Source organism: Hermetia illucens, chromosome 5 (assembly GCF_905115235.1).
Source record: "Hermetia illucens chromosome 5, iHerIll2.2.curated.20191125, whole genome shotgun sequence".
Lineage (NCBI taxonomy): Eukaryota > Metazoa > Arthropoda > Insecta > Diptera > Stratiomyidae > Hermetia > Hermetia illucens.
The window spans coordinates 68,669,128-68,694,868 of NC_051853.1; the positions used below are offsets into that span (position 1 = coordinate 68,669,128).

The window sequence follows — 25,741 nt, forward strand, 5'->3', positions numbered from 1 at the left end:
ATGGTCTAGAGTAGGGGGTGTATCAGCCTTAGGCGGTAGAACCCGAAGCTTTGATATCGCCTATTCTACGGCAGATTTCCAACACCCATCATATCTGGAGATCTTTCATAATTGAATTCGAATAATTTTTATCAAGAGCCGTCAAATCATAACTGTATAGGCCGTCCCTCACAGGTTTCCATCCGCCATTGAGCAGAGTTCCTTGAACCTTTAGTCTAACTCTACCTTTGCAGTCCGACCAATTTTAACTATTGCCTGCTAAGGCATCCGTCTGGCTTGGTTGCAGGTTGACAGAAAATTTTCTCTGTTCGCTATTCCTGCCGAAGAGTGGCGTTGCCTTATTAGGCTGGTCTGGCCATATCTTCATGAGCATTTGTTTATCCAATACTTTCTTGGACCAAGTTGACCTCATCCTCGGTCTTGAACTTATACATATATCCAATCACATGACTCTCTTTATATTTTAAAGTTGGTTGTCTGGACATCACTGTGGGCATAGATGTCAATAACACACCAGGACATGTTACTCAGTTTGTCCATGATTTTCAAGCCTATCCGAATTCTCCTTACAGTAAGCATGTATCCTTCCCAGAAAATGGTATACCTGTTTGCATTTCAGTGCTATGCCTGACGTCGTATAGCAACCCACAATGAGGAGTTATTGCTGCAATATTTGATTTGTCTGTGAACTCTAGAGGACACTGATTTAGATGATTGAGTACCACGGTGTAAACAGGAGAAGCAATTCCTTTTGGCAACTTAATTTTCCACGTGCTACTGTAGATATTGCCCCGGAAGTCGTCAAGTGATCATCCTTCGATATCCCAGTCACGATAGTGCCGGAAAATCCAAAAATAAGTCTGAAACTGCTTTACTCATACATCGTTATTATTCTGAACCTGTTGCCAATTTGGATACCATGAGCCACTTGTATAATTTAGATATTCAAATTATTTCTCAAAAACTATGTACGCGTTTAGGTTACTCTCGCAGTGTCGCAAAACGGTGTCCAATCCTTTTTCTCTCATAATTTCTTACACGTACGTATGTATATGTTGGAGCTCGAATGAGGCTTCGTCTTGCTTCGTCCACTTGCCGTATGAATGCTTTCACTTTAGTATTCAAACCAGACAGTGTCGTGTCTGATGTAAATAAATGATTTTATGCCCCATTTCATTTTTGAATACAAATTTGTTTTAATCATAAGCGGATTGATATATGAAATCTTCACACGACATTTGCTCACCCATCGCTAAGTAATTTATTGATATTTTTACTACTTTGTTTGCTTCTTGCGGGAAAACTTTCCGGACCAGATACACGACATAGCTGGAAGCAGCTAAGCAGCTACACCGACTTCTACTTGGAAATATATTATATGGCAATTTAGGTAGTCGTATCGTTAGCCATTATTACATATGAATGTATTAGCACTTGGCGCTACCCTTGCCGACTGCCCATGAAATTTTATTGTAACATAAACAACTTTGGTTTCGCTATTAGGGAAATGTTTATTACATTTCGCCGAATAGTAAAGTAGTTAACAAATTAGATTTGTATATCTGTAATTCCCAGTGAATCCCATAAAATTTGACGATGCCGTCGACGACAGCAAAATGTTTTTTTTTTTCGGATCAAATTGAAGTTCGAATATATCCTGCTTTATGGCAACAATAGTCTCCCGACAATCATGAAGTATAAAATTTCAATCCTTCGGGATGAATACCAATATCCTCACTTCCTCTCCCAGTCATCGTCGCATTTCAATATAATGCAGACAAATGTAAACATCCTTGTGTTTCTCGGATTCAGCGATTCTCGCAGGAATCGGAGACTGGAATATCTGTGGTATCCTGAATAGCATAGGAGCGAGGGTCGAGATGGAATACATCATAAACATCTTCGCTGCAGTCATTCCGGCACACTGAAACATTTCATTCATCGACTTGTCTGTCTCCAGTATAAACATCCCCTCATCATAAACTGATGAAGGAATGTTGAACATGTGGAGTGAAGTAGAAGGGTGGAGATTCTAGGAGATGATCAATATAATGAATGCGGTTTGTAGTCAACTTATCGTTTAGAGAATGAATGTCCGACTTCGCGGGGGTTACATGGTTAGTGTTGTCAGGACGCCGGGTTTCGACATGGAAGAGTTTTGTTAGTAGGTCACCTCTCCTTGGGGTACTCATCAGTGCTCATCACTTCACAAAATCAACAGTATTGATTTAGGAAGTTTCGCTAAAGCGCAGAATGCATTTTGTGTGCAGAACATTTTGCTTTCGGCATCTTATTCCTGCCCTATCCCGATTTTACATCATTGGCCCGGTAACACTGTTTTCTCCATCATATGGTCCCTAGATATACATTATAAATCGGCAGGCGGCGAACAACAGAAACCTCGTTTCAACTCTCTTCCTGCTACAATTTCAACAACGTTTGAGTGCAATTTTATTAATCCGACAAAACTATAGTTGCCGCCCTTGCCACAGACCCTGCCGAAGTTCATTATGTACATACGTCAGGGTTGACAAAGAGCCCGAGAAGCATGTGGAGAGCAAGGGGAGGTCAAATGAGTCAGCACAGCACATCAACTAGTCACATAAATAACTGCCAACTTAACATAAACTCGTGCCTACATACATTTGTACATATTTAGAGGGTGGAAAATGAGTAAGCACAGGGACCAGACTATCTACCAGACTGACGGCACACATTTATTTCCCATTCATTCATACTTAATAAAGTCCCCGGGAAGTATTTCTAACTTTTCCTGCTACAAGGCGTCGTCCTTAAGATAAAATGTACGTACTTACATAATACAATACGGGACAGAGGGAAATATATAGATTTATGTAGGAATAAAAGAAGCAAGAAAGAATATATGAAAGGACCTCTCCATGTACATGAATGTATAGCATATCGAATGAAAGTACCCTTTTAACAGTTCTGTTCCCTCTTATGAAAGATAGTCGCTTCCTATTTCAGAATTCGGAATGGCACAGTGATTGCGGCGAGGGGTTGACTGCTGGAGGTGGTGCATTTTGATTAAGAGCATATTTCCAACTAATTAGGCTTGAAGGGTGTCGGCTGTATTTCGCCGAGCGGAATAACAAGTATCCGTGGAGTTGTGATTCATTCCCGAAAATAAGTTGGCAGATGAAATAATACAAACTTTAATTGAATGCATGGAGTTTTTGGCTTTTACTTGAAGGCAATGACTCAGCACTGGTAATTGGTCAAAGGGGTGAATTGGGGGCTGGCATGTGCATGCAATTTATTGGTTAACAAAGAAATTAACTGAATGTTGGGAGAATTAGTTCAAGGTTTGGTAGTTAGCCAGGAAAGTTGATTGGATTAGCTACTATAATCGAAAACAAATTGAAGTTTGATGTAATTAGGTCTTGTTGAGAAAATTGGCTGAAGCAAGTGAAAGTAATTAAAGAGTGAGGTTCTACCTATAGTTAATATTTTTGTTTCTGTTTCTATTAAGAGCATACCATTGTGGGCCACAGCGTTAGCAGTCTTTTTAAGTTTTGTATCAGTAATGGTTTATTGTGAAAAAAAATCAGTATCGATGACGGACCAGCCTATATCGAACGATATTCAATATATGGTTTTGTCTCTCTAACCGTGTTCATTGCCGAATCCTAATATGCTCTTACTGACTAGGTGCTTCGTATACTTCTGACTCGTTTTCTATGGCGCTACAGTTCCATGTCAGTCCGTGACCCTCTGAAACTTTTGTCTTCACTCTTCTCGATCGAGTGATCTCTAATTTCGGATACCGTGTAACCTGCGTTGTCCACTGGGTCCTTCCATCTATTTCGGGGTTGAATAGGCACTTGGGAATTCTTCTGACGTCCCTACGCTTTAGATGGCTTGTCAACTGAAGCTTTTGAAACTTAATGTGAATAGCGGCTTCTGGCTCGTCGTATAACTCACTATTGTGTCTCATTCGCCATCCGCCGTCCACTCTCAGTAGGCTTAAGATTCGCCTGAGGAGTCGATGTTCGAAAGTATTGTTTTTTTTTTGCTTTCAGGCCTGAATTGGCAGTACGTCTTGATACCGTAACATAGGACAGGCCCAATCAGACTTTTATATATTGCAAATTTTGTTTTCCTGGTACATACTCGTACATTCTTATTTTTAGAACTGGCAATAGGATATAAAATGTTTTGTTGAAAAGTATGATCCACCTGTTGATTTCATCTTGTTCGAAGCTGTAATCGTTTAATGTCGTTTGTTGTCTAATTGTAGCCTTTCCTCTCTTCCTCTGCTCTCTCTAGTTTGTGTCATGATTTTGATCTCCTGGTCGTTTGTTTTTGGGCCAATGCTATTGGTTTTCTATCTTTAGATGAGCGTTTTACCGAGTCAGACCTCAGCTCTACATATATCCCTAATCCTTCTCCAATATCTATCTCACTAAGTATATATATCTGATCATTCGCAGATCTTCCACATCAGGGCTCTCCCTTCTATAATTCTCGTAGTTTTCCCACAAAATAGTTTGCCCCCTTTTTTGTAATCTATCCAATCTTCCGATATAGTTTCATTAGGCAGTGTTTATGAGCTTAAGAAACTTGGTCACCATCCCCTACCTTCTTACCTTTAGTAGCTCCACAGGTATTCCATCTACATCCGGCGCTTTAGGTCTTGATAGTGGGTAGTAGCCTCTCGAAATATTGGGCTTCAATTTTTTTAATATTTCCATGTATACAATAAGATTTCTTGCTGGAAAGTATGATTCCTGAGGTGGAAACTTTAGTCATTTTTTCGATCTTAAATTATGTGTCTTATCGCTCAATCTGAATATTTTAGCATTTATATGCTTCTGTTTCTTTTTTCCGCAGATCTTGTCATCAGTACACTTTAGCTCTACATATTGATGCCTGCTGAAACGACTCATACCTTTTGTCCGGAGGTTCATATCCGATGCGCCTTTCAGCTGACTCCACATCATATCAACACTATCGGCTTTCTGGTGTCTGTTCCGCATCTGCAAGATTTATTCTTCTAAAGCTCCGACATATTCGTATTTCGATGCCATTTCTTCATTTCGGACCTGATAGCTGGTGCGTACCTGCTACTCCCAATATTTGCTATTCGGCATTGATATCTACTTCTGATAAGATAGTAATCATTGTCAGAATTTGCTCCACAGTTGAAAGTACCTCAAGGATGCTGAATGCAAGCCGTTTCCCAATGAGGGAACATCGTACCATCTGGTCAAGCTCATGTTCTCTAGTGCATTCTGCGGTGAGGGAAACAAACTGCAGGTGAATTTTATAAACCTGCTTCCATTCTCTATAATAATATCGTGAGGACTATGGTCCCAGTGGCTGAATGGTGGACCAGTTTTTCCCCTTCATTGCGTTCAGGTCTTTAAGTATTCTTCGTGTTATTCGAGCGCGGTTAATTGAATACTGACTCAACACGGCTACAGAATTTGTCTTTATTTTCCATTGACGCGTGAATTTTGAATAGCCAAACTTTAAAAAATTTAGTTTTTACAAAAGCTTTGTCCTATTCTTGTGTTCTTTCGACTTTTTCCGCTTTTGAAAATTGTATGCATCCGATCACTGCCATATAATTACGTCTGCAGTACATCTCGGGTTGTCGGTTTTCCTGGTTTTCTCGGGTTTTACCCTTTGACGTTTGATTATGTGGTGATTCACTGTAGTTTCCGAGGCTTTTATTCGCTGGCAGCTCATTGAAAATACCATACAATTCTTGATTGTTCTAAATGCACCACCCTAGTCCTTCTTCAAAGACCGCTTTTCACCGCTTTTTCAGCAGGTTGTGTGCAACTCAAGGGCTCGCTTCGGAATGGAATTACAAGTCTAATTAGCGTTTCATATGTAGATGAAAATATACCACGGCCTAAACTGATTTTTGGGCTCCAGAATAGCGCTCCATTTACCGATCGCATCCTCCAATTAGGAAACTTTCACCAGTGATTTGACGCATGTGTCTATCGAATCCTTTCGCCGCTTGCAAAGTTTTCCTGATGCGCACATTTATTGAATGCTGGGTTTTTTGTAGTTCCACCGCCATTAGCTTGTTGCCCGCCAACTTCAGCTCCTGTAGCATCCATACGGCTGGTTCGTCGTTTATGGAAACTCTGATTGAACCTCATTTTGTAATTTGCTTCTTCATTTATTCGTTATAATTTGTATTTACAATGATACCTTATTCAGAGTTTCGTGTCAGGATCCGTGTCTCGTATCCGCTTTTAATTTTAATTTTTAAGATATTGTTGAAAACAAATCACATTAAAATCTGTTTACTGTCTGTCTGTCATACGCATGTTTCTCAGAAACGACTGCACCAATTGGCTTCGAATTTGGTGGGAAAGTGAAAATTTCGAACGCCCACGCATGTAGTGAGTTACATCGTTCTGTGTGAAACTTAAGGGGGTATATTCAACAGGAGGGTGTACATTTCTTTCCACTGAATATAGTCATGTCCAGATGGCTCAAGTGGTTCGAACACTGGAGGTCGCGGTTAAAATTTCATTGATAGCAGAGGGATTTGGTATCGTGACTGGATACTCGATACCAGTCGACTCAACTGCGAATGAGTACATGAACCAAATCAGGGTAATAATCTCTGGAGAGCGCAATACTGACCACATTGCTTTCTACAGGACTGCATTGTACTGTCGTTACGGTCTTGAATGAAGGGCTTTAACATCATTCAAGGCTCTGATCATCACAATCCAATTAGGATTGTTGTGCCAACGATTATTATTATTATAGTCATGTGGGGAAGGGTCTCGATTAGTACTTTCTAAATCACGTCTAAGTTTTGAAGCTGATTGGGAAAAGAGGAAATGAGGGGGTCATAGAGAGGTCACTTAAATTAAGGGGTCATTCTCAGAAACTACCCATCAGAAAAATCTGAATAAAACCATGATTATCCCCCCTCCCCCCTCAAAGCCCCGAAATACTCTCCGTATCAATACCTGCTAAAATAAAGTTAATAATATTATATTATTATATTTTTAAAATTTACCGCGACCCGTAATTGCATTAATATCGACTTTAATATGGAGCAGCCTATTAGTAAGTTTGGTGGAAATAGGTGAAAGTTGCCTCTTTTGCGTTAAATCGGTACCCCTCTGTACTAGTCATAATAAAGCCTTTCTCCTTTGTTAAGTTCTGGGCATAGCATGCCGTTCCGTTCATCTTGGGGTAGTTTTTCTTCGTTCTATGTCTTCCCTAACATTTGGGTAAGAAAATTGGTCAATGGTAGTCCTCCATTTTTGGAAGCTCTGCTGGTATGTCATCATGTTTGCCTTCATCTCTGGAGAAGGCACTGTTAAATATACCTGCAATTCAGATAGAGATCAAGGGCACAGCCACTGGGGTAGGTGCCAAAACATAAGGAAGGTATGCGATCCACTTAAATTTGATGACTCCTGAGTCACTGGTAATTCTTTTTGTTCCTTGGAGAAGCTAGTCTGTGTCCTATAGTTTATAATGTTACGTATGTCTTTTTCAATGCTATTTTTGTTTTACGTGCACGCCCCTCTCTTATTAGACAATAGCCTTAGCCTTGCTCTTTTTAAGGTTTTGTGTAAACACACGGTATAGACAACTTTGAGGTACTGTAACTTTGTTCTTAATAGCACGATTTTTGACCAAAATTGGAGATAACATGCTTCATACTATAATCTATATTGCAGCTTTATATAGATTTATATTTATAATCCTGGGATAAACATAAGGGGGTTTCTAGACAATTTCCCCAACAATATAGTAACATACTATTATTAACTTAATTTGAGCAGATGTCGATAAGGAGAGTATTTTGAGGCCTGGACACTGTATAGGGTTAGTTTCTGAGAATGGGTCCGTTAAAGAAATCATCACTTTCAACCCCGTGCACTCCCCGCCTTTCTAATGAATGTCAAAACTAATCGAGACCTTTCATTTGATACCCAACCTAACTATATTCGGTGATAAAAAATTTTACACCCACCTTTTGCATGTATGAGGACCCCAAAACAAAACCCTAAGAAACGGCCCAATAAATCAAAATTATCCTAGTTTGCGAACCGTAGAAATATATTCTGTATAAACAAAGAATTTCGTTGGATAGATTTTGGGCTGTGCTGACAGCCGATTTTCAACATGCATCCCATGTTTCCTCACAAAACAGAAGCAAAGCCTTGTCTCTAAGGCTCGCTCTTTTAGCGTAGTCAATCGAACGTCGTTCGGACGTGTAAATTTGCGCTTGAATGCGTCGATCGAGGTGAACTTGACATAAGGCGCTGTACCTGTTTAACAGTCTAATTTCCAAAGAAATCGTTTTGCTTAAATTTGCCACGCCATATCTTAAATAATAAAAAATTGGATTCGAGACATGGAATGACTCCTTTAAGAAAGATGTAGTACAGGAGAATGGTTCGTATTAGCTAGATTTCGATTTGAGCAGGTACAGGATTTTTAAATATTTTCAAAACTTTTTATGGTTGAAATGGTGCTGGATTGGTTACTATTTATCTTTTCCGCGTAGTTCCAAGAGGAAATCCTTAGCCGTGATTTCGTTCCACTTTCGATTATATCTTCTGCCTTTTGTTTGCATTTCATAATTGTTGACAGTTAAGAAATACCATAAGTGTCCAACCATGGGAAATGTTGACTGCGTTTTATATTATTCAACTCGTTTTCTGGTCACTTACTCACCTACTTTAGATAAACAAATTCTGCAATCCCACTCAGTAGCGCAGTGTGATTAACATAATGTTTTCCGCCAAATGAGACGTTTCCCATTGACTTCAGTCAACTTGTACTGAACAATACAAACAATACTCTCGAAAAGTACCTATCTGCCCATATTTGGACGCAATAACTTAAATGTAGACGCAAGCTTACACTTATAATTCAAGTGTTCGCTCTCATTACACAAAGCAACTACACATGCATTAAGTTTCGTTACAATCTTTTCAATTCATCATGCCAGCGTAACATGCAATTATTCCATTTCAACAAATGTAACTGATAGAATGTATAATGACAATGACTGAAATTATCTGATTAAAGGCAATGAGAGCGAAAAAACGGACAGACGAATTCATATATTTTTACCTACTAATAGTACGCCGGAATACTGGCTAGTATCTTTTTTTCGTGCAGCTGAAATGTCAGGTTTTTTGTTTGCTGCTTCATTAATCTGAGCAGGAAGTCAATTTGCCCTCGAAATAGTCTTGACATTGAGGACAGACGGCGAATAGTATAAATCATACACGGATATGTCGATAATTACATTCGGTATCCCACATAGGAAGTTACATTCGAAACGAACTCAAATCCTACTCAATTTGAATAAGTATTGTATTTGCATCCTTCCAATCTGTCAAAAAAAATATCTTGACTTTTTCGACTCTAAAAGTGTCTTTATTTTCTTCCTTTAAAAAGTTTGTGTAGAATTTACGCTCGTGAAGGTTCAAAAAGGCTCAGCGAATTCAGCACGTGTTCTTCCTTCATTGAAAAATATGCTTATTAATTTTGAATTTATTTTTGAGCAAATATACCCCACGCAATTGCCAGTTATGTATCTATTGATTTTCCCTTCGTTTTGGGTACAAATACATACGAATATTTACATGCATATACATCAACTATAAAACAACCGTAAGGATGTCAATTTCTGGGTAATATTTTCACTAAATATCATCTTTCTTTCAAACATATCAATCTCGTACACTTGCTCTGTCAACTTTAGTAGTTCTTATTGAAGACGAAAAAGCTCAAGATGCTATCTAAAAAGGTAGCTCCTGACGTTTGACTGCTTAGTAAACTTTTACTTCAGAATATGAGGCTACTTGGCGTTTAAGGGAAGAGTGTTTCTATAGAAAGGAAATTCCGTTGTTTCCTTAGAATGTCTTCATCGATAAACGTTGCTACTGTCGTTGTTGCTACGACTAGAGCTTGTACGCTGCTCCTTTTTCTGGGAAGGAAATTAAAATGTGATAGATAAAAGCCATTTAAAGGTGTGATGTTGAATAGTAAACGAAAATATATTTTTATGTACGTAGAGGAAATTGAATTCGAATCGAGAAGGTATCACCCTGAATACCTGTAGACTCCTTGAAATAAATGTTGGTGGTTGTTTCGGGCAACTCGTCCCCTTTAAGAAATTTAAAATAACGTTAAAGTATTAAGATTTGGATGAGAATCTAAGATCGAAGCATCTATGTATGGCATTGGCATTCACCTGAATAATTTTACATTTGCATTTTCAAAACATATCTGCTCCCTTCATTCTTAATTTCATATTAATTAATGCCATCATTTGTTTATTTTGCAGATATGATCGAATGAACACTCCAGTAGGCAGGATAAAAACCTGTTTATGGAACGAAGTAGCTGATGAATAAGGTAAGATTCAAACCTAATCGGTCTAGACTGTGTTTTGTTGTTGAGAATATTCATGATCTAACGTCGACAGGTGCGCATCAAGGATTCATTATTCTTGTTTCGGAATCTGGGATTTATGCTTTGAATCATTTTTTTCTTAACGTCTTTAAATTCTGTATATTTAATTATACCGAGAATCCATACTTCAGACGGTAAGCGCTTTTTGTAAAGAGTAAATGCTTACGAAATATTGGATAATAGGATTATCCTCAGTGGTCTTGAGCTGGTGGTTTTAGTGGATCAAAAAAGAAGCTACTGCTTTGAAATTTGAATGTTAAGCTAACAGTTTTTAAGAAAACAAAATTGTCATTTTATTACGGGTCCGTATGCAAGCAGATCTATATAATTGTCTCAGATTCGTCAGTCCTACTTCTACGTTTTTCGGATATGGATCGCTGCAATAAATTGCAATACTGTTTGCCTCAGCATTTACGAAAAAATGACTATCAGAGTCGGTCCAAGTCAAAAGTTCCAAAATATAACCATAGCCTCCGACTTCTTTATGAAATATAGCCATATTCGACGTATGTGTCCTACTTCAAGGGAAAATGACATTCCTTTTTCTTATTCTTTAACCTTTGTCCCGCTCTCAAGCGAAGTCGATATCGTCATCGGCGGCGTCATTTTAGTCGTTTCCAAATCTTGGCAACTGAATTCTCGTTAGCGCGAATTATGTGACCATACCATCGAAGACGCATCTCTCACAATTTTTAAACGGCCAGTGCAATCACTTATCTATCGCGAATATCTTCATTTCGGATGGGATCCATTCGTCTCCATTATTGCGAATTGCTGTTCATTGTCTTTCATAATCGGTCAATACCCAGAACTATAGAGGGCTGGCTCGATCACAAAGAACACCAGTTGTGGAAAGCCACTTCATCCAGGTTGCGCTAATGCGTGAAGCAATTTCATAACACAGTCTACCGTGGGCTGATTGATAGATAACTAAATCGTTCGATTTGGGCCAGGTGACTGCCACTGATAATGATAGTGGCTGTTTCATGGATTTCGGTCGATAGAAATTCAGTTCAGTTAAGATTCAACCTGAAACCGTATTGCATGAGGTGATCATCCCACTTTTTGATAAGTTGCTCATGATAACCTTTGCTATCAGACACTGGGAAAACATCATCTGCATAAAGTATAAGGCGCTAGACGTCCGATGTCCTGTGTGACAGTGTCCATAACAAGAATATAGAGGAGTGGCGAGAGGGTGCTTCCTTAATGAACACCGACGGAGCGGTTCGCAATTCGCACTTTTCGGGTAGAGATAGAGCAATTTAACCCACCACACGAATTTTTCTGGTAGTAGGTGTTGTCGAAGAGCATGCCAGATGAGGTCGCCTGGCACCCAGTCAAACGCTTTATCTAGATCCAAAAATGCAATGTAAAGAGAGTGTTTCTCCATAAGTAACCGCGCAGCGTGGATTGCGTCAGTAGCTCCGCAGTTCTTGATAAACTCGGTGTGATTCACGATTATTTGAACGATGTCTTGAATACGGTTGTCCCCAAGACATTCAAAAATCTCCATAGTATGGGGTAGCAACCGGATCGGACGTTAATTTAAACATTCTGCTAGACTACCTTTCTTTCCATATTGGAGTTGTGGTACTTCCTTGTCAGTCAGGTGGTGTTCCCGATTAAAGAATTCATTGAGCCAAAGTGTTTGGTCCCAACTCTTCGCTTTCCAGAGCACAGATGCGATGTCGTTGGGTCCTGTTGCTTTCCCTGATTTCATCGGTTTTATTGCTTCTTCCACTTGAATGACGCTGACAGGTGGAATTGCGCCAAATGTTGGCAGTGTTTCTGGATGTGCAGGATGAACAAATTCTTCCATTGAAATCTGCTCGAAATATTCTTGCCAGTTATCTGTTGCCGATAGCTTCTTTATAAAAGCAATGACTGAATTGTTATTTATTTTATTTTCTGTTTTTAATTTTTGATGTATGGGTACAATCAATCTCAATAATTAATCAGGCATCCGCTCTTGTCTTGATTTATTTACTTTTTATTGTGAATTAATTGAAAATTGCAGTGGACATGGAATTAATACCAAAAGGCAAGGAATCGCATCTACGGGTGAATTTTTCCAAACTATTTTTTTATCACAACTATAACAAGTCGGAATATCGAAAGCTCAACGCTTCGGTTATAAAGATTTTATGTTCATGTTATTAGAGACTTACTATGCCTGTTTTTCAATTCGTACATAGCTAAAAATTCAAAATATTTCTTGATATAGCCAACTCCGCTCTTTTTAGAGGTAACCTGATGTAGTTATGACGTCATGTACATATAAGATTGCGACAAATTCTCATGAAATATAAAATTTTGACCTTCTATTACTTTGTTAATAATGGTTGGATTTCCTTCAATCTTCCCAGAAGTATGTACTATATTATTACTTATGACAACACCAAATTGTACTTTTAGGATGAACTTAAGGAGGCTTTCCGGTAAATTTTTAAAATATGGCAATATGTTATTATTAACTTTATTTGAGCAGGTATCGGAATAGGATGTATTTTGAGGCCTAGATTTTGTATAAGTTTATCTTTGTGATATTTCGTCTGCATAGGTTCTAACAATGAGAGCTGTTATGCTTTCCAGTGCATTGATTTTGATTCCTCACTCTTCTATGTTTCACCCAATATCGGAAATAGTATTGAAAAGTAGGACTCGAGGTCATTTATCGATTGTATTTGCCTTTTGGTGATCTTTACAACATAACTTAAGATTATAACATCATTTCACATCACATCACCAAACTTCATGTCCCTTATTATCACAATATCGCTTGACAAACACACAAAATCACATCATCACCTAATAGCGAAATGATTATGATATTATTCTCGTGAAAAGTAATATTTTGTAATTTCCGTGCCGATGTGATATCACACCACTAAATATCACAGAGTAATATTGTAATGTTTCGTTCAGTATATAACACAGTTCTCCAGTGTAAGTGGCGATGGTGATTGTCGAATGCCAGTGCCGTCTATCGCTTGCTAATCCTTGTTCTATTAGATGGGTTTTGTCTGGAAAAATGATATAAGGCTTCTGTGTGGAAAACTTTTGTTATATAAACTAGGCGGCTGCTCGCGTACAAGAAAGGTTCTCTGTTCTTTGCATATAAAAATATCTTGCTATTGGATATGGGAATCTCGCTTCTTTTCTTTCTTCTTTTGCATGAAAGAAAGTCCATTATTTATTTATTGGTTATTTGATGTGGCCGTACATTTTGCGCTACGAAAATATGATTATATTCTTTTCTATTTGGTAGTATCGGCTGCCGTGAATGTTGGACAGATAACATCACATGCACGATTAGGGTCATGAAAGACGAGGCAAGTAATATCATTTTTCTCAGAAAGTGAGATGGTATCACATCACCTACTAGAGTGATGTTTCCTCACAAAAGCAAATCGAAAAAGCACGATTAGTCACCTTTTGACGCGCCAATACTACCAAGCCCATATGCATTGTCAAATGAAAGCGGGTAGATTAAAAGTAGATTCGAATGCCGCGGATGGCCTAGTTTTCGTCGCTTCAGAAATACTTATGAGACTGAGTCTTTGCATCTTCGTAAGCAACTTCCTATTGTTAGCAAAGTTGAGCCTCGGCCACCAAGACCAGATGATGCATGCATTTGTCAAAATGGGGTTTATTATGGTTCTGTACATGCAGAACACCGGTTATAGTGGGTCTTACCTATCGTAGTCGTATTGCACGGGAATTTTTAGCAATTATCTTTGCGATGGGGGGAAGTACGCAATTACTTCTCTAATTGTCACTCCTTTTTCGGAATCTTAATTATCATCTCCTTCTATGACAACCTAGTAAGGATCTCGTATTCACAGGAATGGGGGAACCCATCCATGTCTAAAATCTAGATTGAGAACTTTAGTGATTGGTGGATCCATTATCTTATACAGAAAAATGTCGACATAGTTGATGTTAAACGGATGGATTTCCGTTAAAAACCCGCGTCGACAGTTTGCGATAATGCACAACGTGTTCTGTGTATTTTCACAAAACTTATCCAGCGCTCGTCACTTTTAAGAAATTCGTACTTCCTACTAAACTGTCAGTTTTCTAGGAGGTCTAATAGTAGACTCGTCACATTGGAAATTCTTGACGAATCCTCCAGCAGTAGTATCGGCTGTAATCGAGGATTATATATTACGCAAGTAGAATGCACATTCGCGATTCAGCAACATTGTTTGCATAAATGCTTGTATACTAAGTTGGCAGAGGGACAATGTTTAATATAATAGAAGTACAGGTAAGTTAATATCTTGGCAATGATGATTATCATATTACATATTACGAAATGGCATCTATAATACATTCTGTGAAGGAACCTACGGTTTTCAGAGGTTTTCAAAAATGTTCAAGCAAAATTAAAATGATTACTTGGAAATATTTTAAAATGTGCTAATTAGTATTATTGTGGTGTCGGAAGGTTTAGGAAATTGGAAATGGGATTATGAGAATAATAGCGCGTTAATAACTGAGATAATTTCACTTCTAATTGGCCTGTTTCTGCTTGGTATGGTGACTTCATCCATTCGGAGTTGAACTTCTCAGGATGTTATACGGTTGAGAATCATGATGAAGTGCTCTTTCTATCTCTTGAGTTATGAATAAAGAACTAAGTAGCGGAAGGAAAACACAGGAGAAGGCTGTCGACCACCAGGTGCTGATCCTTTTCGGGACCATCTTTTTATGCATATCTAAAAAACAGTTGCTATATCAATTGCTGGTAACAATGCGGTCAATCTGATTGCTTGTACGCTGCCGGCTAGTTGAAATACAACCTAGTTTGCCGGAGATACTGTGCGCAAATAGTATGCCATCAATAACGAGGCGATGAAAACTGCTAAAACCAGAAACCTCTCACTATTATCATTACCGTCACCAAGTATCTATCACAAGTTCCAGGAAGATATTGTTAAAGACCACCCTGGCGATCATATCAGCTATCACGGTCGCAACGTCACCTTGAGAGGGCTTCTGCTGAATTACATTCAATTCTTTGTATCGGAATTTCCTTTTGATGGTAGCAATGTTCTACTGTTGCTCATGTTGATACTCCTGTTTCTGGACTGAAATCTCACAGTTAGTATCCTGTTCAAAGTTGGCTTTCACATAATTTGGAAGTGTCCTGTGGGATACCAGACTCACACTTAATTCCGTCAGGCTTTTCGCAGTAAAGTAGTACAGAAGGAAGAGGAGTGCATTCCAGAGTGCATCATCTAATGCTGCTTAACTCCAGAAGGTCTAATTTGTCGAGTTGGAACTTTTGGTCACGTTAGAGAAAGCAAACACCCTGGGGACTCTCGATATCGTTGTCCAAAAACATACTCACATTTCACTAATCAATTCCTGTCTATATCTGAACTTTGATTGACTATTCGATAACCGGAAGAAGAATTGAAGTTGGTCGATCTTCTACGACAAGCAGTATTCCCTGCTGAGTGAATTCATAATCCCTAATTCAAAAGGGAACCGCTACCTCATTTCGATATAAGAAGCGTGAAATTAGCAGCGGATAATCCACATATTACATTCAGATTATGAGGACTCATCCGTCCTAGTTTCCTAAAGAGGCTTGAGATCATCTTTGGCAGATTATTATTAGATTATTATAACAGGCAGAGGAAGGCAAGAAATCGACAAAGATCCAAATTCTCAAAAATAGTTTGAGTACCTGATGCAGGGTAGGCGAAATGACACTGGCTATCAACAGCGGTTTGTTGCAAAGTTTTCAGGGAGTTCAAAGGTTGACAGTGGACTGTCCTTTTACAAGGAATAAAACTATAACTACGCGGGCGTTTGCGAAATACAGTCTTCAGTGACGTTCAAGGAAAAGAGTAATTGATTTTCGAAGCACCTATGTCTTACTCGTCCTGTTTACGGTTCAAATTTTTCAAAGAGCTGTGATAACTTTTCCACTTTCCACGTTCCTTTAAATTCTCGCATATTCAAATTTACGGAAAATATATCATTGAACCTAATAAAAATTAGTACTTTCGCTATATGGAAATTGCCCCATCACAAATACAATCCGCACCATCTCAAGCATTCATCAAATTTACACCTTGACAACAGTCTCGAATTTATGCTTTCTTCCCCCATTAGGCAAGTAATAGCAATCATTATTTTTAATGATCTGCCATTTATTTCTCTTATCTCCAGTCGACACGACGATTTGTCGCCAACACGTTTTTCCCTCTCCTATCTACCGAGCCAGCAGGATTTCATCGCTAATTTTATTCATGATAAGTACGCCACATTTTCACTCCAACCCGGTAGCCGAGCATAATTACTTTACCAACTGCTTTGTGAAATTGATTGACAATTTACACTCACCCTAATCCGCTAGTGAAGTTTTCCACAAACTAGGAATTAGCGTGAATGGAAAGCGTCGAAAATGGGATGGCTTTTCATGCGTTGCTAAGGATTCCGGGGCTGGTTCTTGTTTTAAATTTTCCATTTCATTTCAAGGCTAACCAGTTGGATTTTATGTTTGAAATGATGAGGACAGAGTTTCCACGGGCCCGTGTTCACTCCCCACCCCACGGAAAACGTCTATTTCCAGGAAATAGCAAGTGCGACGATCAAAGAGTAAAACACAACATCCGTCTTTACAAATTGCCCTTTTTTTGAAGAATATAAAATTCACGTAACACCACTCCACTGAGAAAATGGATCTGTGCTCCCACGGGGGAGGAAATTGTGAATGTGACTTTCCACGTCCTCCATTTGAAACTGTCGCAAATTCCTACAGGCTAGACGTACACCACTCTTGGATGGTAATAAAATAGCAATAGCAGAGTCTAATGTCGTTACATTTTCGCGAGAATTAAGCTATTTTGTATCGTGTATTTTATATAACAAAACAAATTGAGCTGCTCTCGTTCCCTTAATGTTGCCGTCGAGCTATAAAAGAAAATGTGTTGCTTTAAAGTGAGTTTAGGTAATGTTATTTTTTTGATGAGTAACGCGTACAAAGGGATGGAGGATGGCCAATTTCTTCTAGTCTCTTTACAAAAGTTTAGATGTGCTTATTGGGGCTTAATGCTTCCTTCGTTCTTCCTTGGAGCGCCTACATCTTTCGGAGTTGGTGTCCCATCTAGTCAATGTTGTGGCCCACATCTGGTGCGTGATCTGTTAGTCTTGCATTTGTATCAACACTAATCCGCTGTTTTCACAGCTTTAGCAAATTCAGGCGCACGAAACAGGGAGCAATTCCATTTTATGTTTACCAAAAAACCATAAAAGTAAGATAAAGTCATTTCAATGGAGAGAACTCTTAGCGGCAAAACAGAAAAGAATTTCGCCTGACATACCTGTCCGCCTCATTTGAAATCTTCCTTGTTTTACTCTGACAGAGAAATCTAGAAGCACTTGTTACTCGTAAGACGAATAGCGAAGCCATCTTATTTTCAGAGGCAAATTCCATGGCGTTAATTCACTTTAATAATGCTTTGAGGTGTACATACAGATTCTATCCTGTTACAATCGTATCATATCAAAGATGTTGAACCCTCAAGGGTTTAATGATTTCTACAAGTTTAGATACGAATACATGAATACACAATTCCATCGGGATTTATACATGAGAACGTGGTTGGCAGGTAGGAGGCAACACTCTGCTTTCTGCAAACCATACCCCTTTCGTAGAGAATTTACCTGAATATGCCCTAAAAGCAAATACAACAGGCAGAATGCTTTCTTATTTGCATCAACAGTTCAAACTTGCAGTGGGTGGAGTCAATATGTTAACGCGTGTTAGGGATTGTACCTAGTGAAAAGGCAGCAAGGAAGGATTATTCCCCAAGGTGACAGAAGTTTCAACATCAACTGAAATTCTTGCTGCTTCTCTTGCCGGCTGCAACATTTTCGGAAGGATTTATCTTTAATGTTGCATTGCAGAAAATATAGTTTAATATTTATCGTTAATTGGTTGTTGTTAAAAGTATGCTCGGAAAGAATAAACAAGACTAAATATATAAGGTCGAAAAACTCAATATATTAGTTGTATTTATTCAATCCTGAAGCAACCAAGCTCAAAGCCTCGGAAAGCGTCCAATTTCTCGTTAGGTGAATATCCAAGAGAGAGAGAAAGAGACCTCGAAGGACACGTTCCGTTTATTTTCGAATTATTGGCTTTGGCGATAGTTCAGAGTCCCTTTTAATCTCTGTAAGAGCGAGAGTTTGAAGTCGATTTCTAACTCCCTAAAAGATGGCGCGAAGTGAAATTTGTATACGCTAAATGAGTGTATGATGCCAAGGTCATGTCAGCAGCAGCACTGGCCGTTAGCTGCGGATAGAATGATACCCGTCTATTTGCTCTTCTTTCAATGGGTTGCAAGGCTGATGGTGATGACTCTCGTGACTTTACCCGCCGCGGTGTCAGATTCATTACTAGACTCCGATGCAGGTGATGTCTATGTGGAGACTGATTATATGATTCAAGATCTACTAATTTTAGGTTGTTAAAGGCTACCTGGTACTTCAGGACGGGGACGGACGGGTTGCGACGTTGCTGTGCGGTATAGACCAGTGCTCGGTGGAAAAACCAGATGACCTTTCAGAAAGCGTTCGTAGGTGCTGTAATGGCTCTCTGTTCGACGGTTCCTCGGTGTAGAAAACCAAGCAGAAGTGCTGCTCCAGGAAGACGCCGATGGCGGTATTCGATGCGTGCGCACTTAGGGCTACACTGACGCTCGGCGACAAAAACGAAATTGTCGTCGTGTCGCTGAATACTTTCTTGCTACTTCGAAGTGCAGCCCTCGGAATGTATCGACGACAGAAACTAGGCTTTCCTAGGAATCGACAAACTCCGGTGACTGTATCTGGCCTTGGAAAGTCCTCGTTGGCTTAGAACTTTCGCAAAGGAGGCCGAATTGCCTATCATTCTCTTTAGCAAATCTTCGATTACAAGCGACGTTTAATGATCCGGCTTCGTGCTTGCGTTCACATGCCTGATTCATCGGTGATTCGCCAAGTCCCGTTTGCCTTTCAGACGGGGTGGGCTAGTGCACTGGCTGGAAGATAGTCGAGCAATGCTCTATTCTTGGCGGAGTCTAACAAGCCTGTGTGGGTGCTAGAAGATGACGAACTCCTTGTGTGGATCTTTTGTTTCACTGAGAGGTCTAGGGAAGAGGTGGCTGCGCTCTGTTGGAATCAGCCGTTCTTGAATTCGGGTCCGAGTTCTCTCAAAGATGTAGCAATGTGGGCGAAAGTAGTCCGGTTCATGAATGTTATAATTTCTTTCCTCCCCGACTACAACGTTGAGACCATTGAAAATTTCTCCTATCTATGGTCGAAAATCACAACCGATAATAGCTATGACGATGAAATCCGCGCACGGTTGTTGGCAGTCAACAGAGCCTATTTCAGCTTACAAAAACTGTTTCGCTCGAAACTTCTCACCATAGGGTCAAAGCTCTTACCGTCCGACCGACCGACTATGGTTTTGCCAGTCCTTATATATTCCCCGAAAATATGGGTTCTAAGCAAACATAATTGCGAACTCTTGGCCGCGCTCGAGAGACGAATCCTCCGGAGAATTTTTGGTTCCCTACATGAGGATGGACGATTCCGTAGTCTACATAACGACGAAATTTATGAGCGATACCATGACCGTCAAGCTGTGGATAAAATCCGGCTTGATAAGTTACGGTGGGCGGGTCACTTAATCCGTGTGGATGAGGATGATCCAGCCCGGGGAGCCCTGGTAGAAAAAGAAGATGAAGCAAACTCTGCCTGAGATGGAACGATGTCGTAGGCCAGGACGCCAGACAGCTTCTAGGAATGTCGAATTGGTGGACTTCGGCGCAAAACCGGGATGTCTGCAGTTCCTTATAAAGTTTGTTGTGCTGTTGATGATGATGTTCCTTCACCAAGATTAACCGTTGTTCGAAATGTTTAGATCTATGTGGAGAACCGGATGGTAGTTTTAGTTTTCGGTTTTTAGTTAATTATTTATACGGTGATTTATTTGGACTTTGGTTTACAGGTGCCTTTTAAGTGAAGGTTCTGCTAATCGCTGTGAGTGATAGCAGGCATGACGCGTTTAAATTTCCATACCGAGCTAAATCTGGAGAAGTTCAGCGTAGTGTACGCCATGACAAAAGAGAATTTGCTTTTGCGCTGGTCAGGAAAACGGAAGATACTGCAGATCGCAGTGATTTCAGAAATGTATATCGCATCACGAAAGTGTTTGCATGTGGTTGCAAATCTTTCGATGGTCCTGTCAACTGTCGACTGATAAACAACTGAAGAGGTGGAAAAAACATTTCACCATGGTTCTTAACCGCATCATATCCGGCGAGGTTCCTCCTCTTGTGGTTGAAATGCCCAGTGACTGTAATATGCAGATACGGACTGTTCCTCCAAGCAGAAAAGAAGTCATTTCAGTCATTAATGCACTCAAACGAAGTAAAGCCGCTGCACCTACAGTTATTGCAGATCTGCTACTTTCACTCGTACAAAATCTTGGCAATCCGAGACCTTTCGTAGACAGTGGAAGAAAAGAATGGTTGTCAAGGTTCCAAGGAAGGGGACCCGTTTTGAGAGTAACAATTCCTTGCCGTTCCAAAGATAATGCCTAAAATAATCCTGGAACGCATAAAAGTACATCTCTAATGCAGCAGACTGGTTTCCGCTTCAGATTCTCTTGCAGTGACCACATCAACACGGATCATTTTGGAACAATTAGTAGTTTAGATCTTCATTGCGCCTGTTCTTTATCGATTTCGAGAACGTCACGCGCTGCACCGATTTTACATCGGTGGATTTTGAGGTCCAAAGCGGAGTCCACCAGGGTAGCATCCTGTCGATATTATTTCTTCTTGTTATCGATGGCGTTCTTCATGCTTTCCAGTCCGGAGGACGCGGAGTAATTCAATCGACGATGACATCTCTCACCGGGTCGTGGACCAAGGCCAAATGGCTCTGGATTTGGAAAGAGAAGCAAGTAGAGTTGCACTGAAGATGAACACCAACAAACCTAAGGTTCCCTTTCTGATGGGTCATCGCAATCTCCCTATCTGCATAAAAGCATCGAGAGCGTCAATCAATTTGTATATCTAGGAATCGTGGTTTTTGCTATCGGTGGCACCGAAGTTGATGTTGCCCGACGCATTAATAGCGTTAGATCCACTTTCGCTACCCTATCTTAAATTTGGAAATGTAGTTATTTCAACACCAAGATGAAGTTAAGACTATTTAGTACTAGCGTTCCTTCTGTGTTGCTATGTGGGAGTAGTGCATATGAGGTGAACTCCACTGTTACCCACAGCTTTCGTCAATACCTGCCTGCGTCGCATCATTGGAGCACGCTAGCCTGACACTATCTCAACCGAAGAACTTGGTTGTCTCTCAGGCTTAGCATTCATACGCGTTGTAATCAGAAGATGTAAGTGGCAGTGGATAGGTCACACATTAAGGAGGGGCAACAATTGCATTGCGGGCTACTCCATGCAGTGGACTTCCCCAAAATGGCAACCATATATTTGTGTTTCGTTTTGGCAGATCATGCGTGACTGGTGTGAAACTGTCATGTCGCTTTTATTCGGTATTGTTTGGCAAATCAGCATGGGAAAACTGACGCCGTAACAAAGTCTCAAAATTGTTCCGGTTTGTTACGAAAATGACTGCTCAGTTAAGTACTTTTGTAGCTGCATGTAGATCAGGTTTTTGACAGAGCAAAGATCAAAGTAAGCAGATCCAGCTTCTGAACGTGGTAAAGGCGAAAAAATGAAGTCCATGATTTTAGCAAGTTTCAGTTTCAACGAAATGGTGCTACTTGCCATACAGCGTGAGGAATGACGAACTTATTAGAAAATCATTTTGGTGGACGATTGCAGTAAATTGACTGCATAAGTCGTATAACCTCACTCTTTTAACCATTTTTAAGATTTTGTGTGAAACAAAACCTTACAGTCTGTTACATAAGAGCGTGGTCACTGTTACACGTAGATAAAAAATCAGAGCGTCCTGTTTCTTTTTCTATGACATAGAGGGCACCTCAGTCCTTCATGCTTTTTGTAAAAAGTCAGCTCTCTGTCAAATTTAGTCTTCAATTGAGTGGTTTTTCGAAATGAGTGCTGTTTACGCCTCTCGCTTTGAGGCAATTTTTCTATGTTTGCATGAAAAAGGACCCAAATTAACGCAAACTGCTGCTGCGAAATATATGGGAAAGTCGAAGCAGTTCATTAGCAAGTGGATAAATCGGTATAAAAAGGTCGGTAACGTTGATGATTTTCCTGATCGCGGAAGTGCAAGCAAAGTCTCAAAAAAAGATGAAAAAAAGATTCTCGCATTGTTCTCGAAAGATCTAACTTTGACTTTACATGGAGCTGCTGTGAAATTGAAAGTAAAAGGTGTTGACATATCTTACGGAACGATTCGCAGGCACTTGCTTGCCAATAAACTGAAATATCGCAGTACTTTGGAAAAACCAATGTTGAGTGCAAAACACGTTGAAAAACGAGTGGAATGGGCGAAGGAAAACTTGGATCGCGATTGGAGCAACGTAATTTTTTCTGATGAATCCTCCTTCTGCGCATTTCCGAGCATCAAACACGCCTGGACAACCTCCACCAATAGGATGCTTCAACACCCCGTCAAGGTCCATGTTTGGGGGTGCTTCTCAAACAAAGGTTTCGGTACTTTGTTCTTATTTACCGAGAATTTAAATGCCGAAAAAATGAATAAAATATATCAAAAGGCTTTGTTACCATCTGCTAAGCAATGGTATATCAAGAAAAATTAAAGCTAGATCCTTCAAGAGGACAACGATCGGAAACATCGGAGTCGAGCATGTAGCGAGTGGAAGGCGCAAAACGGAGTTGTCACTTTAGATGGACCACCTCAGTCACCGGATGCAAATCCCATAGAAAATGTGTGGGCTCTGATGAAAATGCAGCTTCGCAGATGCAAGCCATGTAATTTACATCAACTTTCTTGACAAATTCGGAAAATTTGGAGGTCTTTTCCGGTAGAATATGCAGAAAAACTAGTGGAAAGTATGCCCCGACGGTGCCGGGCCATAATTAACAATGCAGGAGATTGGACTTGCTACTGAGGTATTTGCATTGAGTATTGACGACCAAATTATCAATAAATTTGCGAATTTTCGAAAAATCAATTGTTATTATTTAACAGTGACCACGCTCTTATGTAACATATAGTATTAGAATCGATTTGATGTCCAGTCCAGGAGATTTAATTAAATTTGAATTTGTTTGCCGACAAGATGTTTTCATTTCCTTCATTACAAAGGGCTTTAATTTTTCTAAGCTATCTGTTATTAATTCTAAGCTAATCTGTTATTTATTTTTCATCGATCGACGTCAATTGTCACTAAAGGGTCAAAAAAGGAAGCTTTTGGGTAAAGTACACATAGTTAGGTCCTGTTGGGACCTATTAGGTACTACTAAATTTTCCCTGAAGGAGTAGTTATAGTGGTTATGGTCAGTGGCTATGTTTTTAGAAAATAAGAAGTTGAAGATGGTGCACTTCTAAATTTCAGTCGTTCACCACATATTTGGTATCCAAGTTTTATACTTATCATAGTTTGTTGAAGATTTACATAATGAATGAACAAAATAACCTCAGTTAAGTTCACGCATCTAACCCAGACCCCTAGATGTTACTTAGTTTCACGATGAAACGATGAACGATGAAAATCATTTGCCTCTCTCTTATCAAGAAAATCTCTGAAGTTATCCGAAATGAATGTTGAAATTAGGTTACCACAACATCTTTTAAATAATTTATGAATCATTTATATGATTCGTTCCCAGTTCATCTTCTGGGACGCAATTCATTAGAAAACTCCTAGAATCGAAACTTTACCAGTCAACGATGGAAAAAATATGATGTTGTGTTTGGTTGACAAGGAGCTCGAAATTTATTCTTTAGACTGAAGTTTCCTGTTTCTGAGTTTCATCTCATCATTCGGAATAATTGCCCTTATCCTGTTGAATCTTCCATTCTTTAAATAGGGGTTAATTTTACAGTCACCTCACTTTCACATTTTAATATTTTAAAACACCACCCAAACATTTTAAAAATAGAATATAATTTAGTTTTTCGGGGTCAATTTTTCTATCCTCCGTAAAAATAAATTAAAAAGTTCAGGACACTCATTAAGTTCAGCTATCATATTAATATCTTGAATACTTTAGCCAGCATCCACTGTTCTTGCAAAAAAAAAAACTTTTCAACTTATCCTTGCCAAAAATAAACACATTTGGTACAAAAAAAGGATATTTCGGCAATCAATTATTGAATGCCATCAATAAAAAGGCTTCGATAATTTATTCACAGTTTGTCTATTTTTGCTTATCGTAGGCGAAGACCAGGCCGCCGACTACAAGTTCAGTCCCATGGATATGGCTGAGAATCTAAAAAAATACAGCATGAACATGGACAACAGCAAAAAGGAAGGAATCCAAGTCCTGCCTTTCACTCGCCCCATACCTTATGGAAGCGGGAGAACAGAAATCGAGACAGCACTGGAAAAAAGAGCATAAATAATTAACTGCCATTTGCACATGTATATCCTGGTGCTAGGATCGAACTGAACCCGTCCTTTATTGTAGATGCATTTTTGTCCTGTGATAGTTTGGAGGTGTTCTATTTTATAAATTTCACTGCCGTCCCATTCAGGACTTTCAAAGTGAAAAATAAATAGGTAGCACCGAAGCTAATAGTCGTAGGTTGGGACAGACTGCCGTAGGCGTGCTGGAGTTGGTGGCACTCTCGATCTGCCACCTTATTACTGGAGCATGTGAATTTATAGTGGCAAACTTTCCAGCGAAATCCCACGGGTGATTCGATGGAGGCAAGTTTTCCTTATATATTCCCGATAGCACTAAATTCCAATTCATCTTGTTTATCCGTGCGCCGAATGAACAGGAATGCATTTTTTAGAATTCCCCTTGCATTCCTTTAAGAAAGTTAGCACTGAAGGTACTCAAATCAGACCAAACAACGTTCCTAACCCACTGCCTCTGCAGTCATTCACCAACGGAGTGACAAGAGCCGTTGTTGAGGAAATATTAATCTACTAGTCAGAAAAGTTGATTCATAGTCGGCTGGCAGGGAATGAGGGTGAATTCCAACACGTTACACGAGGGAGCTGATGGAGGTGAAAGAACGATAAGTAACTTCTACTTTGTTACTTTTGCAAACAACAGAGGACCTTTCCCTCTAATGTACTTCCTTCCCAGGACCTCGAGACATTTTTCATTCCAGATTCGCCTTAGCAAGATACCGTAATTAT

The 25,741-nt window shown here is 39.6% G+C and overlaps 1 protein-coding gene across 5 annotated transcripts in view; it reads left to right on the plus strand.

The window, feature by feature from the left end:
* LOC119657570 (irregular chiasm C-roughest protein) overlaps positions 1–25,741 on the plus strand; it is a 269,666-nt gene that overhangs the window by 196,320 nt on the left and 47,605 nt on the right. For 3 of the 5 annotated variants that reach the window (XM_038064531.1, XM_038064530.1, XM_038064535.1), the window contains one exon: positions 10,319–10,389. The gene's annotated coding sequence lies outside the window, so the exon portion shown is untranslated. Of the gene's footprint in view, positions 1–9,150; positions 9,663–10,318; positions 10,390–25,741 lie in introns of those variants that run through there. The other 2 variants (XM_038064533.1, XM_038064534.1) reach the window with 2 other exon arrangements.